This window comes from Cricetulus griseus (assembly GCF_003668045.3).
Source record: "Cricetulus griseus strain 17A/GY chromosome 1 unlocalized genomic scaffold, alternate assembly CriGri-PICRH-1.0 chr1_1, whole genome shotgun sequence".
In the NCBI taxonomy this organism is placed as follows: Eukaryota; Metazoa; Chordata; class Mammalia; order Rodentia; family Cricetidae; genus Cricetulus; species Cricetulus griseus.
In genome coordinates this window covers 177,990,220-178,003,282 of record NW_023276807.1, presented here as the reverse complement: position 1 = coordinate 178,003,282, position 13,063 = coordinate 177,990,220, and positions in this window count along the sequence as shown.

Below are 13,063 nucleotides of genomic sequence, written 5' to 3'. Positions count from 1 at the left end.
AGTCCACAATTTTTCTCCTATTCTGTATTACATCAGGCCTGCTGGTCTGTCAGCCTAGCCTGTGGGATGAGTTACAATCCAATTAGATACCCTGTCTTAAAAAATACAAGAAAAGAAGAAGAAGAAGAAGAAGAAGAAGAAGAAGAAGAAGAAGAAGAAGAAGAAGAAGAAAAGAAAGGTGGATGACACTTGTGACTCCTGCCCTCATGTGGCTCCCAGTGTAATAGCACCCAAAGATGACACCTGAACATGACCTCTGGACAGGGCTGGTTTGTGCACATATGTGTATGAGCAGCTGCACATATATACAAAAGGGGATATATACACACAGTCACTCTCCTGTACATATAAACACATGAAAAAAAGATAAGCCAAAGAGTCACACATATACAGTTAGTTTAAATGTATGTCAAATAAATACTGGTTAACATCTCAAGAAAATGCTGCTTAAACTTATATAATATATACACATTAGAATTAATTTCACGTTATTTTAGGCTTTGAAACACTTGTGTGGAGGTATTATATGTACAGGTATATGATTATTTTATTAAGTATATGCAAACAATAATATACAAAAATATAATAGAAACATAGTTATCTATCAGGAATGAAAATGTGAAATGCTAATTACTAGGTACAAGACTACTACCTAGCTAAGAGGCTGCATCAGAGGACAGTCTTGAAGATCCACAAAGAAAACGATTTCCCTGTATTGCCTGGACTTACAAATATTAATTTGTAAGAATTAATTTGCAGAATTTTAAAATAAAACATTTCTTAGTAAGTAATTCACAAAATGAAATTTACCATATTACATCATTAAATGATTTTAATATAGCAGAATCATAGGTAAGTAAAGCCATCAGAGTTTTAATTTTACATTTTTACAGTTTCATACATGCTGTGATAATATTCATACCCATTACCTTCTTATCCCTACATAAAACCCCCTTTGTAACTAGTCCTCTTCCTTCTTTCATTCCTATTTTATGTATGTAAGTCTTTGGTGGGTATCCACAGCCAGTGTATGTTCATGAATGCAATGGCCATGCATATCCAGAAGACTATATTTAATGGCACTCTGCCCCTTCTTCCTGATCTGATGATCTTTACATCTTTTCTTCTATAGCATTCCATGGGTCTTGGAAGTGGTGCTTTAGATGTGTCATTTAGGACTGAGCATGCCATAGTTATTCATTTCGATATTGTAACCAGTAAAGAATGTCTGCATTGATTGTTTCCCCTATAAATGAAGCTTCCCTGCACAAGGCTAAGAGTACCACTAGGAGACTGGTCTAAACATAAATTTTAGGAGTCAGTTTGTCTCCATTTAGTAAAACATCAGTAGATTACTTGTAGGGCCTATGTGTCTTTATCCATGGGCTTTTGAACAGGTTTAGAGTATCAGCTATGAATTCTGTTCAATGGAGCAGATCTTAAATCCAATTAGAAAGTTGATGATTTCTCACCCAAATAGCCATTCTACTACTGCACCAGTGGGCACATTTTGCCTGGCAGGTCAGTATTGTAGCACACAAGGTCCTCAGCTGAGTAAGACTGTTTACATCTTTTCTTTTCTTTCCTAGTAGCCTGCTTAGCAACATCTGGTATTATAAAAGCAAGTTGACAGGGAGGAAGCTGCCAGCTCAGTTCCAGCTTGATTTCTCTGCTAAAAATCTTGAACTATAGTATATGCTGATGATACCACATTAGGATGGTTGAAATGGGGAGATCATGAGGTTATATAGTAAGAGTCTGTCACATGGGGGCAAAACAAACAAAAGTGTGTGTGTGTGTGTGTGTGTGTGTGTGTGTGTGTGTGTGTGTGTGTGTGTGTGTTTTCATGGAACATGATCCTGTTTATTTTTAAGTTTTAAACATCTATCTGATATTCCAGGTGAACAGTTTACTATTATATTATTTAGTTACAAAGTTAGCTTAAGAAGCCAGGCATTGGTGGTGCACACCTTTAATCCCAGCACTTGGGAGACAGAGGCAGGCGAATCTCTGTGAGTTTGAGGCCAGCCTGGGCTACAGAGCAAGTGCCAGGATAGGCTCTGGTAGCATAAGGTGCAGAGAAAAAACACAAAGCCCAAAAGTGTAAGTTGTCATATTTGAACAACAAATGTGATGCTATGACAGAAACTGATTTCATTTTCATTGTAAATCAAAGTCTAATAGAAATGTTAGTGTAATTTATATTGAAAGAAATATTTTTTATTGTCCATCAGGTCAGTCAATCTCACCTGTGAATTCAAATGCTAGCAAGAAAGAGGTGTGTAATATTCATTCGTTAAAATGTGAAATCCCTTGATTTATATGTATATCTTTTCTCCTGGTAGCATAGTACAGTTGTTCTACCTTAAACTACGTTCATGCATGTTTTCCTATTCAAATGTCCTTTTTGGAAATAAAGCAAACACAATCACTCCTGTCTTAACTATTTTACCAAGAGACCAAGGCATAGAGATTTCAAATGTCACATGGAAGGTTCACAGAGAGTAGGATCTCATGATGGTTTGGTTGGTTTTGTTTCATTATAGGGTGTCTACTGTTTGCTTTTCTTCTGGACCACTGAAGTGTCAACTTGAGTGTGGTAATATTTTGCTTGTCCAAATAAACCTTGTCTGAAGATCAGAGGATGGAGCTTGCCACTAGCTAACCATAGAGGTCTGGAGATCTGTGCAGACAGGAAGTGGGATGGCTGGGCAGAGACAGGAAGTCAGATGGCGGGGCAGAAAATGGATTTAAGCATTAAGAAACAGGAACTTGTTCTCTTTACTTCTGAGGAGCTAGTGAGGTAAAGGTGGCTTTGGCCTGCTACTTCTCTCTGATCTCTTTGTATTTCCCTCTATATCAGATTCTGGGTTTTTATTTAGACCGACTAAGAAATCCATGTACACCTGAGAAGATATTGTATTTATTTGTACATTCATTTAATAAATATCATGCTTCGAATTCTATTGAGCTGACTCAACTTCTTACTTCCCTTCATGTTTCCTTGATGACTTTCCTTCTCTGCTTTGACCTTGATAGAACAATAAAGTACTATGTAAATTTCTACACATTTTTCTTCAACGAAATCATAATGTGTGCCCTCTATGTAATTTCTAATATCTATTAGCCACATGTAAGAAATTAAAAGAGAGGTAAACAAAGTTTTCTTATCTAATACATATGGGGCTGGAGATTTGGCTCACTGGTATACTGTACCTAGCAAGTAAAAGCCCAGCTCTGAAAAAACAAAAATCAGCATATCTAAAATAAGTTAGTTTCTACTTAATAAGTTATCCAAAAACTACTCTAATGAATAATAATATTAGTATACAATTAACATAAAAGTAAAAGCACAAAAGTTATAAATATTTAATATTTTTATACTTATTCTTTAATACTCCATGTATATTTTTACTCATAGAAGCCTTCATTTTGGCAGTCTACTTAAAGTCCTTGTAGGCCCATGAAAGGCCATAATGTGAGAGGGCAATTGGCACTGCTTATTATGTGTTTTAATTCTTGGTTTCAGAAAATCTGAAGGATTTCCAAGCTTTAAGTGGACTCTTGGGAAAATGTCTGCTTGAAGAATTATCATGGATGCTCTGTTCATTAACCTCTGTTCTCATAATCTCTGTATAATTTTTCACTACTTGAAATCTGGGCTTCTTTTAACAGACTCCACTACTTAATTCTTCATTCTGTTCTGACCTTATTTCACTTTTTAAAAATTTGGTTAAGTGTAAGTGGGTGTGTCTGCATGTGCTATTGCGTGTGTGGTGTGTGCAAGTGCTGGTGAAGATATGAAGGCTTAAGATTTCTCTGGAGCAAAAAGTACAGGTGCTTGTGAACAGCCTGACATTGGGTGCTGGAAACTGAACTCAGATCCTCTGTGAGAGCAATACAAGCAGCTAACTGATAAGACAACTCTCCAGCCCATGAACTTCTGCATTTCAGAGAGCTTCATTGTAGCTAGTGAGGACCAGCCTTTGAATCCAAATAGTAAATGAGACATCTTAAGGACAAGCATTATTAATGGCCCATGTTGACAGAAGTCACTCTGACCATTTTATCTATTAACAATCCCACTAACTTCTTTGAAAGACAAACATAAAAATTTCAGATGTGATATTTCTAATGCATGATTCTCTTTCTCAGGAAGGTTTCTGAAATGTGGGGATTTGAAATAAACCACAGCTCCTTAGACCCCAGCCAACTATTCCAAAAGTATTTTTTCATGTATTACTAGTCAATAGATAAAGATTAGAGAATAAAGCCATAACTCTTTTTCATTATTTCAGAATTGAAGCAGTGGATATTATTTTTATTGATGTTCTATGAGTCACTCTGACAAGTCGAAAGTCTGTAGAAATGTCGGAACAATTGCTGAGGAGCTTCACAGTGTCATTTGCTCTAGATTGTAAATGAACATAAGTCTTTGACAGGTATGAACTCCTCTACCACACTTTCTGGTTTCTTCTGAACTCACAGAGGATCCTCCTAATCTGAAAAGCAACAGGTGTATACTTTGTAGAGTCATGAAGATGTGGATTTACCTTCTGATTCTGGCACTTGAACATCAATTTCTGGGAATCCATTTTCATTCCACAAGAAGGCTGTCGGGGACTGCATGCAACAGAAATTGGAATTCTTTGTTTAAAATCATTATCCTTTTATTCTTTTAAAAGTGAAACTCCAGTTCTTTTTGGTGAACAATGAATAATTTATTCAATGAAAAACTATATATTCCATGTTAAGCTGATTATATTATTAGTTTTTTTGGCCAATGACATGATTGGCAATTTATTATTCTTTTTAAAATTAAGAATAGCTTATAGTTTTTAGAACACAGAAACCACATAATACTATTTTATGTGCATACACATATAATATATATTAGAGTTTTATTCCAGTAAAAAAATCACTTTATCATGGAAAACTGTCAACATAGATGAAAATGGAAAGAGCAGTATAATGAAATTCATGTATTCACTCCCCAGCTTAAGTTACAAAAACGTAGCCAATCTTACTTATTTTTTCATTTCCTATCCCACCTCTGAAAAATAGTTTTAAACAATTCCTAATCATATGATTCTATTTATACACACTTAAGGTATCTTATTCATTCCTTCATCCACTTATTTAATTGCACATGCTAAGCAAGGCATGGGCCCCTGAGCCACAGACCCAGCATCAATTATTTCTTATAAGAAATCTGAATATATTTTATAGGCACACTTGCTATACAATTTATAGTTAACTTATATGAGGAACAAAGTGTAAACTTGTGCTTAAGCTCATAGCTTTCTTTGGCTCATTACATCGTGTGAAGTAATAAGTCCACCAGACAGGCTCAGATCCAATCAGATCATATTTCAAAGGTCATAGATCTTCAAAGGTCAGGATTATTCAGATACTGACAATAATAATAATAAAACAAAATAAATGCTACTTTTATAAACATGTATTCAAAGTCCACAATGTTGGTTTTCTTTTCAATTCAGTGTTTGAACTAATCTTTCTTTAGAGAAACATGTACTATTAACATATACTATTTATATGCAATAATGGGGTTCATTATGGCATTTTAAGGCATGTATACAGTGTCCTTTGGCCATACTGGCACTCATTCTTCTCTCTTGTTTCACTCCTCCTTTCAGTAGAAGCCACATTGTTAAGAATAATTTCTTTTACTTTGTCATCCTCTTCCATTCATGGCATTAATAATATTTGTGACAGTATTAATAGACTAGGTGGGGGAGAGTGGGACTTTTGACGTGGCAGATTGAGGACCTTGTTGTGTGTGTGCTCGTGTGTCTAGAATTTAGACATACCAGCTGGGGAAATGAGGTGCTAATGTTGGGAAGACAACGCTCTTAGTGAAGTAGAGCATCAAAGGAGAGAGAGCTTGATATGTTCAGACGCTGCTTTCTGAAAGCTCCAACAATGGCAATCCTGAGTCAAACTGATAGGTATAGACAAGAACAGGAACCCTATCTCAGTCACCACAGCAGGAGCTGAAGAATTTTGGCATGTTCAGGTGCAATGCCTAAAAATATTCTATACCCCCTCAAATTTCTCAGTCACAGAATGTATCCAGGAGGAAAACTCAGTGGTGGTGGCCAAGGGAAAATGTCACCTTGCACTGTGAGCAGATGGACAAATCTCTCATATTCCATAAGGAATTCCTAGCAGTTAGTGAGTGAGAAGAAGCTTAGGGGTAGGTTTACCTAAGGTGAGTGTCATACTCCATCATTTTCCCTGAGTGAATCATGTAACTTATCTACTGATGGATAAGCGGACATCACCACAAGGATACAGGAATCACATGAGAGGGAAACTCTCCTAACTACATAGATTAAAAGGAGTGAAGGGAAAGCAAAGGGACATAATGACTCACTCCACAGTAATTCATTTTATACTTTATTTAGTCTTTTTATATTTTCCTTTTATCTTTGAGATTGTAACATAATTATATCATTTCTCCTCTTGCTTTTTTCCTTTGAAGCCCTCCAATACACCACTCTTCTTGATCTCTTTCAAACTCATGTTATATTTTTATTCATTTTTGTTACATGCATGTTTGTATATGTATATCCGTATATTCCCAAATACAACCTGCTTAGTCTGTACAATGTAATTGTTATATGTGTTCTCAGGGCTGACTATTTGGTATTGGATAACCATTTGGTTTGCACTTCCCTGGCAAAGATGAGTTCTCCCACTTGCAACATTCTTTAATTACTTGTAGTACTTTGTGTGACACTGAGGCCTCCTAAACTTTCCTTCATCCACTGGCATGTCTAATGCTGCTTTCCTTGTTCAGCTAATGTTTGTGCAGTCATGTAGCTGAGAATTTATGGATGTATTTTGTGACATGCTAAAAGATGCAGTCTCACAGAAAACTCACTGAATCTCTGGTTCCTCCAATATTAGAGGTGAAGGATGATTTAGAAGTATCCACTAGGGACTGGGCTCCATAATCCTGCAGTCTGATTGGTTGCAATTTTGTTTGTTTAATTTATTTATTTACTTACTTACTTATTTTGCAATAACTTCTGTCCTTTGCAAAGCAAAGTTTCCTTGATAAGAAATGAGGACTATTTTATTTACATTAGAAACAATCTTACTTTACACATCCATGCCAGTTCCCTCTCTTTCCCATCCTCCCATGCACCCCCCACCAACTCCCCATCCCATCTCCTTTCTGCTACCCCTGGAAGGGTGAGGCCATCCATGGGGAATCACAAAGTCTTTCTCATAATTTAGGACAGGGCCTAGACCCTTCCCCCATGTGTCTTGGCTGAGAGAGTATCCCTCGATGGGGAATGGGCCCACAAATTCCCTTCATACACTAGGGATAAACACTGATCCACTACCAGAAGCCCCATAGACTGCCCAAGCCTCCTAACTGATACCCACATTCAGGTGTCCAGGTTCCATCCTATGCTGGTTTCATAGCTGTCTTTATCTGTAATTTGGTTTTTCATTATTTACTGCTGCTTCTACATTAACATAATAGAGTATTTGGTTCCAGGTCTTTTCTTAGGGGCAATAACTAGATTATCAGAAGTAGATATACATATACTGATTTTGAAAGAGTTATACACAGCTGTGCTCTAAGGAGAATAGATTACATCACCCTACAATAAAGAATAGAATCAAATTTTCTATGGCTTATCTCAGTGGGAACTTCTTGATGACTCATACAATATCTACTGACAATCACCATGAGTTCCATGGCAACTTTCTTCTAGTCAGTGCATGAGTAAATAAGTATCTAAGGCTGAGGTGTAATTTTTATCCCTCCAGTTCAGAAATTTTCAGGTGAGCAGCACAGAGGCTTCAGTAATGTGCCCTGTGTCTAAAATACACAAGTATTACAATCTTGCTCCAAAGTAGTAACCAACTGCCTGCCCCTGTGAATATGTCTGTAGATTCCGTTAGTTTTGTCTACTGTTTCCCAGATTCTTGATACAACATGAGTTATAAAAGTCTCTCTTGGGAACTTTTAAGTTTAAGTGACTATGAGTAATTTGCTTTTTTTTTAAGATGAAGGGAATACAATTATTCACCCTGTTCCCTTCCAATGCTGTTTGAGTTCACAAGAAATGATTTGCTCTTAACAGCTTTTCTACAAAGCATGCCTTTGTTTTGTGAAAGCTACCAGTTACAGGCTTTTGTCTTGTCATGATAGACTCATGGAAGACAAATGTTAGGCAACCTCCTCTGTAAAAACTAGTCTAGAAGCTTTGACTTTGTTTTACAGGCAGCTGGCCACATGCCCATTTGTATATAAGAAAGGTGCAAATAACCTTATATTTCAAATAAAGACCCACTGGTTTTGGCAATTAACTGACTGTCACAGGTATCCAATTATCTAATTAACTGCTAAAATTTCTTGCCAGATGTTCCCTGGGTCCAAATTTCTATTACATCTCTTTTTATTCTGAGATCTGCTCTGCTTGTCACTTGAAATACATAAGCTTGAACAAAGTTCTTTCTTGAATTGTTTTCATATTTCAAGTTGCATATTTACAGATTAAGGCATTCTGAACATTAGATGGAAGATATTCCTGAATTCACACTCCGTTGTTTATATCACTGTGACTGTTTGTATTGGTTCAACTGGTTATTATGCATGCAGATGTAAAATCTGTGTTCCAGATCATCTGTAATGCAAAATGACAGGTTGATTTCACTTTATCTGGCCAAAATAACTCAGCTTTCCACTTTGCTAAATTTGGCCAGAAGGTTATAAGTATTGTACAGTGACACCTGTTGCTAAATGAAAGTGTATCTCGGCATTGCAGTGTCTGAGTGTGTATGTGGGTATCCATTGCATAACATTTAGAGCACACAGAGTATTTTTACAAGCCTCAAATGAAGATTTTTCTGCTTATAATCAAGAGAGTAGGAACAATATTTTTCTCCATTGCTTCAATAATCCTGTATCTGTGAAAGGTATGTTCAAGATTATGGGATCTACTTTAGCAGATGTGGAAAAAAAACACTCTGAAATTATGCAATTTTATTGAGAGAAATTCATAGGATTTGAAAAAAAACTGATTTCTATTCATTTTTTGTAACAAAATGTCTCTTATTCTGAAACCAGGAATATGTCTTGTTTTACAAAACAAGTGACTTGAAAATCATTTCCCCACCATTGTATCTTAATACACCTGTACACAGGTATGGGCATGAAGATAAGACATACACCATCAAACATAAATGTCAAATAGCACAGATAGAGGAGCATGAGAAAGGAGCCTTTACAAACACAAGCTGCATTTTCAACAGGGGCACATTTCACATTGTCACTTCTTTAAATTCTAAGTAAATTATGCAAACATTTTCAATAGCCTAGCAGGCCTGCCAATCTGTGTAGTGTTCTCAGCCCACAAACTTTCCTTGTGAATCCACCCGCACACCAACATCTTCAATGATCTGTGTTTGTGATCTTGGGGATACTCTTCATTTACTGGTGAGGCCTGTCTGATATCTGCAGTTATCTTTGTAATACTTACATGTGGAATCACTCAGATGTTGGGGATTATTCACTCTGGAGTTGTATTCTCTCTTTTTAGTGGCCATATTCCCTTTACTCTTCTCTGTCTAATTTTGACTCCTCAGAATCACTTATGCTTTATTTCCCCAAATACCAAACTCAGTTTCCTGCTTTTATTTAAGAAACCCATATTTCAGAGTACATCACAGTATATATGTATATATGAGATATCCACCATCTGCAACTGTTGCACTGACCACACCCATTTAGGTGTGATCACAGGTGTGGATGTGACTGGGGAAGGCTACGTCTAAGGTCCTGGACCCCAGATTACTCTCTTGGTTCTGGTCAGGTCACAGAGAGCAGCCTGGGTGTGGATCCCAGGACCAGGAATTTGCGGGGTCATGGGTTTCTTATGTAATAAGAATAAATTTAACCAATATTTAACCAAGTCCTATGTATCTTAATCTGTGCATCTACAATTGTAAACAAAGGATTTCTGTATGTCCTTTCATGCATGATTTGCATCAAACCACATTGCCATCTTTTTATAGATCTGCCATTGTACTCAGTAAACAACCTTTCCCTCCCCCAATAAACTTATTCATACCAGCCCTAAAGCTGGAATGTTCTTTTGTCTTTTGCTTTGTTATGTTGTTATTGTTTGTGATACTAGTAATTGGACCTTGACCCTACACGCTAGGCAAGAGCTCTAGAACTAAGGCATGTCCCCAGCCCTCTTCTGACTATTTTCTTTTATTTTTGTTTTGAGACATGGTTTTCCTTTGTAACCTTAAGCTCGTTCTTTAATGAAGGCAGACCTCAAACTGTGATCCTTCTGCTCTAGTCACCAAACTAGCCAATATGATACGCCTTGCACAATTTTTGCAGACATACCAGAAGAATTCATTACTGTTTTATGGCTTGCTTCTATACTTAATCTCATGTACCATAAGTATTTATAGCTGGTAATAAAATTAATTTATAAACCTTTGCTTAATGCAAACTGTATATTTAATTTTTCTCTGCCTTCATAACAATGAGTAAGAAAGAAGCTTAATAGAGATGTTAGATGCTCATTAAAATTGATTAGTTGATTTATTAAACAACTTGTTAAATACTTTGTGTGGGCCTATGAATGTAAATATATGAAACTCAGTTACTAAAATACAATGTACACAGCAGTAAGGAACTCCATTGACCCAGGCATATTCTGTTAAATTTCCAGTTTTAACAAGGGAATATTATAAAGGATGGATTTTCTCTAGTCCTTTTTTATTTGTTTGATTTCCTTTTACATTGCAACCACAGGCCCTATCCTACTCCTCCCATTCCCCTTCTTCTCCCACTCCAATCACCTCCTCTGTAGTCCACTCCTCCTCATGAGTAAAGGGCAGGGGCCAGTCCTCTCTCCCATGCTTTTAGGCCGAATATGGCATCCCACCATGAAAAGTGGGTTCCAACAAGCTAGCTCATGTACCAGGATAAGATAGTAGTCCTACCGCCACTGAGCATGACATCCCATACTAAGAAGCAGGATTCTATAAGCTAGCTCATATACCAGTTTTGTATCATGGTTTTGCAGCCAGAGGCCCCTCAGCTAGCTACTCCAAGCTTCACAACTGTATTCCACACATGGAGGACCTAACTTGGTTTGCAGAAATATCCACAGTTGTAGGTCTAGAGATCACGAGTTTTCATGAGCTTGTTTCAGCCCCCTCATGATCTGGACATCTCTTGCTCATATATTCCATTTTAGCTCTCTCTGAATGGTTTAGTGGAGCTTGGCCTGGTTCTTAGTTGTGGATATCTGCATCTGATTCCATTAATTACTGGATGAGAGCTCTTTGATGATAGTTAGGATATTCATCAGTCTGATTACAGGAGTAGGACAGTTCAGGCATCCTCTCTACTATTGCTAGAATTCTTGTGGATTCTTGGAAGTTAGCACATCACCAGGTTTCTCCCTAAGCCATAATGATCTTCCACAGCCTCCCCCAAACTCTGGAACATTCCATGTTCTTATGTTCTCATTCCCTCTCTCCTCCCCCTTCTCCCCCAAAACCTTGGTTTAGCCCATGGACTTCATCTACTTTCCCTTCTCAGGGCAATCCATATGTCTTTCTAGAGTCCTCCTTATTTCCTAGCTTTCTCTGGAGCTGTGGATTAAAGTATGTTTATCTTTTGTTTTACATCTTATATTCACCTATGAGTGAATACATACCATGTTTGTCTTTCTGAGTCTGGTTACTTCACTCAGGATGTTTTTTTTTTCTAGTTCTACCCATTTGCCTGAAAAATTAATGAGGTCATCATATTTTACAAGTGAGTAGTACTCCATTGTGTAAATTTACCACATTTTCTTTATGCATTCTTCAGATGGGGTTAAGGGGCATCTAGGTTGTTTCCATGTTCTTACTATGATGAATAATGCTGCTATGAACATACTTGAGCAAGTGTCCTTGTGGTATGATTGAGCATCCTTTGGGTATATGCCCAAGAGTGGTATAGCTCAGTCTTGAGGTAGATTGATTCCCAATTTCCTTAGAAACCACCACACTGATTTCCAAAATTGCTATACAAGTTTTCACTCCCACCAGCAGTGGAGAAGTGTTTCCTATCTCCACAGTCTCTCCAACATAAGCTGTTCTCTGTATTTTTTATCTTAGCCATTCTAATAGGTGTAAGATGGTATTTCAGAGTCATTATGACTTGCATTTCCCTGATGATTAAAAATGTTGAGTACCTCCTTAAATGTCTTTTAGTCATTTGATATTCTGCTGGTGAGAAATCTGTATTTAACTCTGTACCCCATATTTTAGTTGGGTTATTTTGTATTTTGTTTGATGGCTAGTGTCTTGGGTTCTTTATATATTTTTGGAGATCAGCCCTCTGTCAGGTGTGGGGTCAGTGAAGATCTTTTCCCATTCCATAGGCTGTTGTTTTGTCCTATTGACAGTATCCTTTGTCTTAGAGAAGCTTTGAATTTTCAGGAGGTCCCATTTTTTACTATTGTACCAAATTGGCTTCTTTGTCAAAAATCAGTTTGTCATAGGTGTGTGAATTGATATCATGGTCTTCAACTTGATTCCATTGATCCATCTGTCTGTTTTTATGCCATTAGCAACCTTCTTTTATTACTATAGCCCTCCAGTAGAGTTTGAATTCTAAAGGGATGAATTTTAACTATGAGTAATAATATAAAAAATGTTGCTGTTGTTTTACTTTATTTTAAATGGAATGTGCTGGATATCTCTACAATTTTGTTTATATGACTGCAGAGCCTGGATAAGCTGTTGCTGCTATTGATGCATAACATACTGCCCCTATTGGTCTTTATGTATATTTGAATTTTTGGAAACTTTAGATGTGCTGTCAACTTTGGAAAAAAGTATCCCAGTTCACCGTGTTGAGTTGGCATTCTACAAAAATTAACAGCCATAATGGTCTAGAAATGTTGAACTTAATTTTTTTTCCATTTTTACAGGGGTAATGCACTATATTAAATATGTAAGGTCTTAAAAAAAGAAGGGATTTTGAGAGCCCATCCTATGTGAA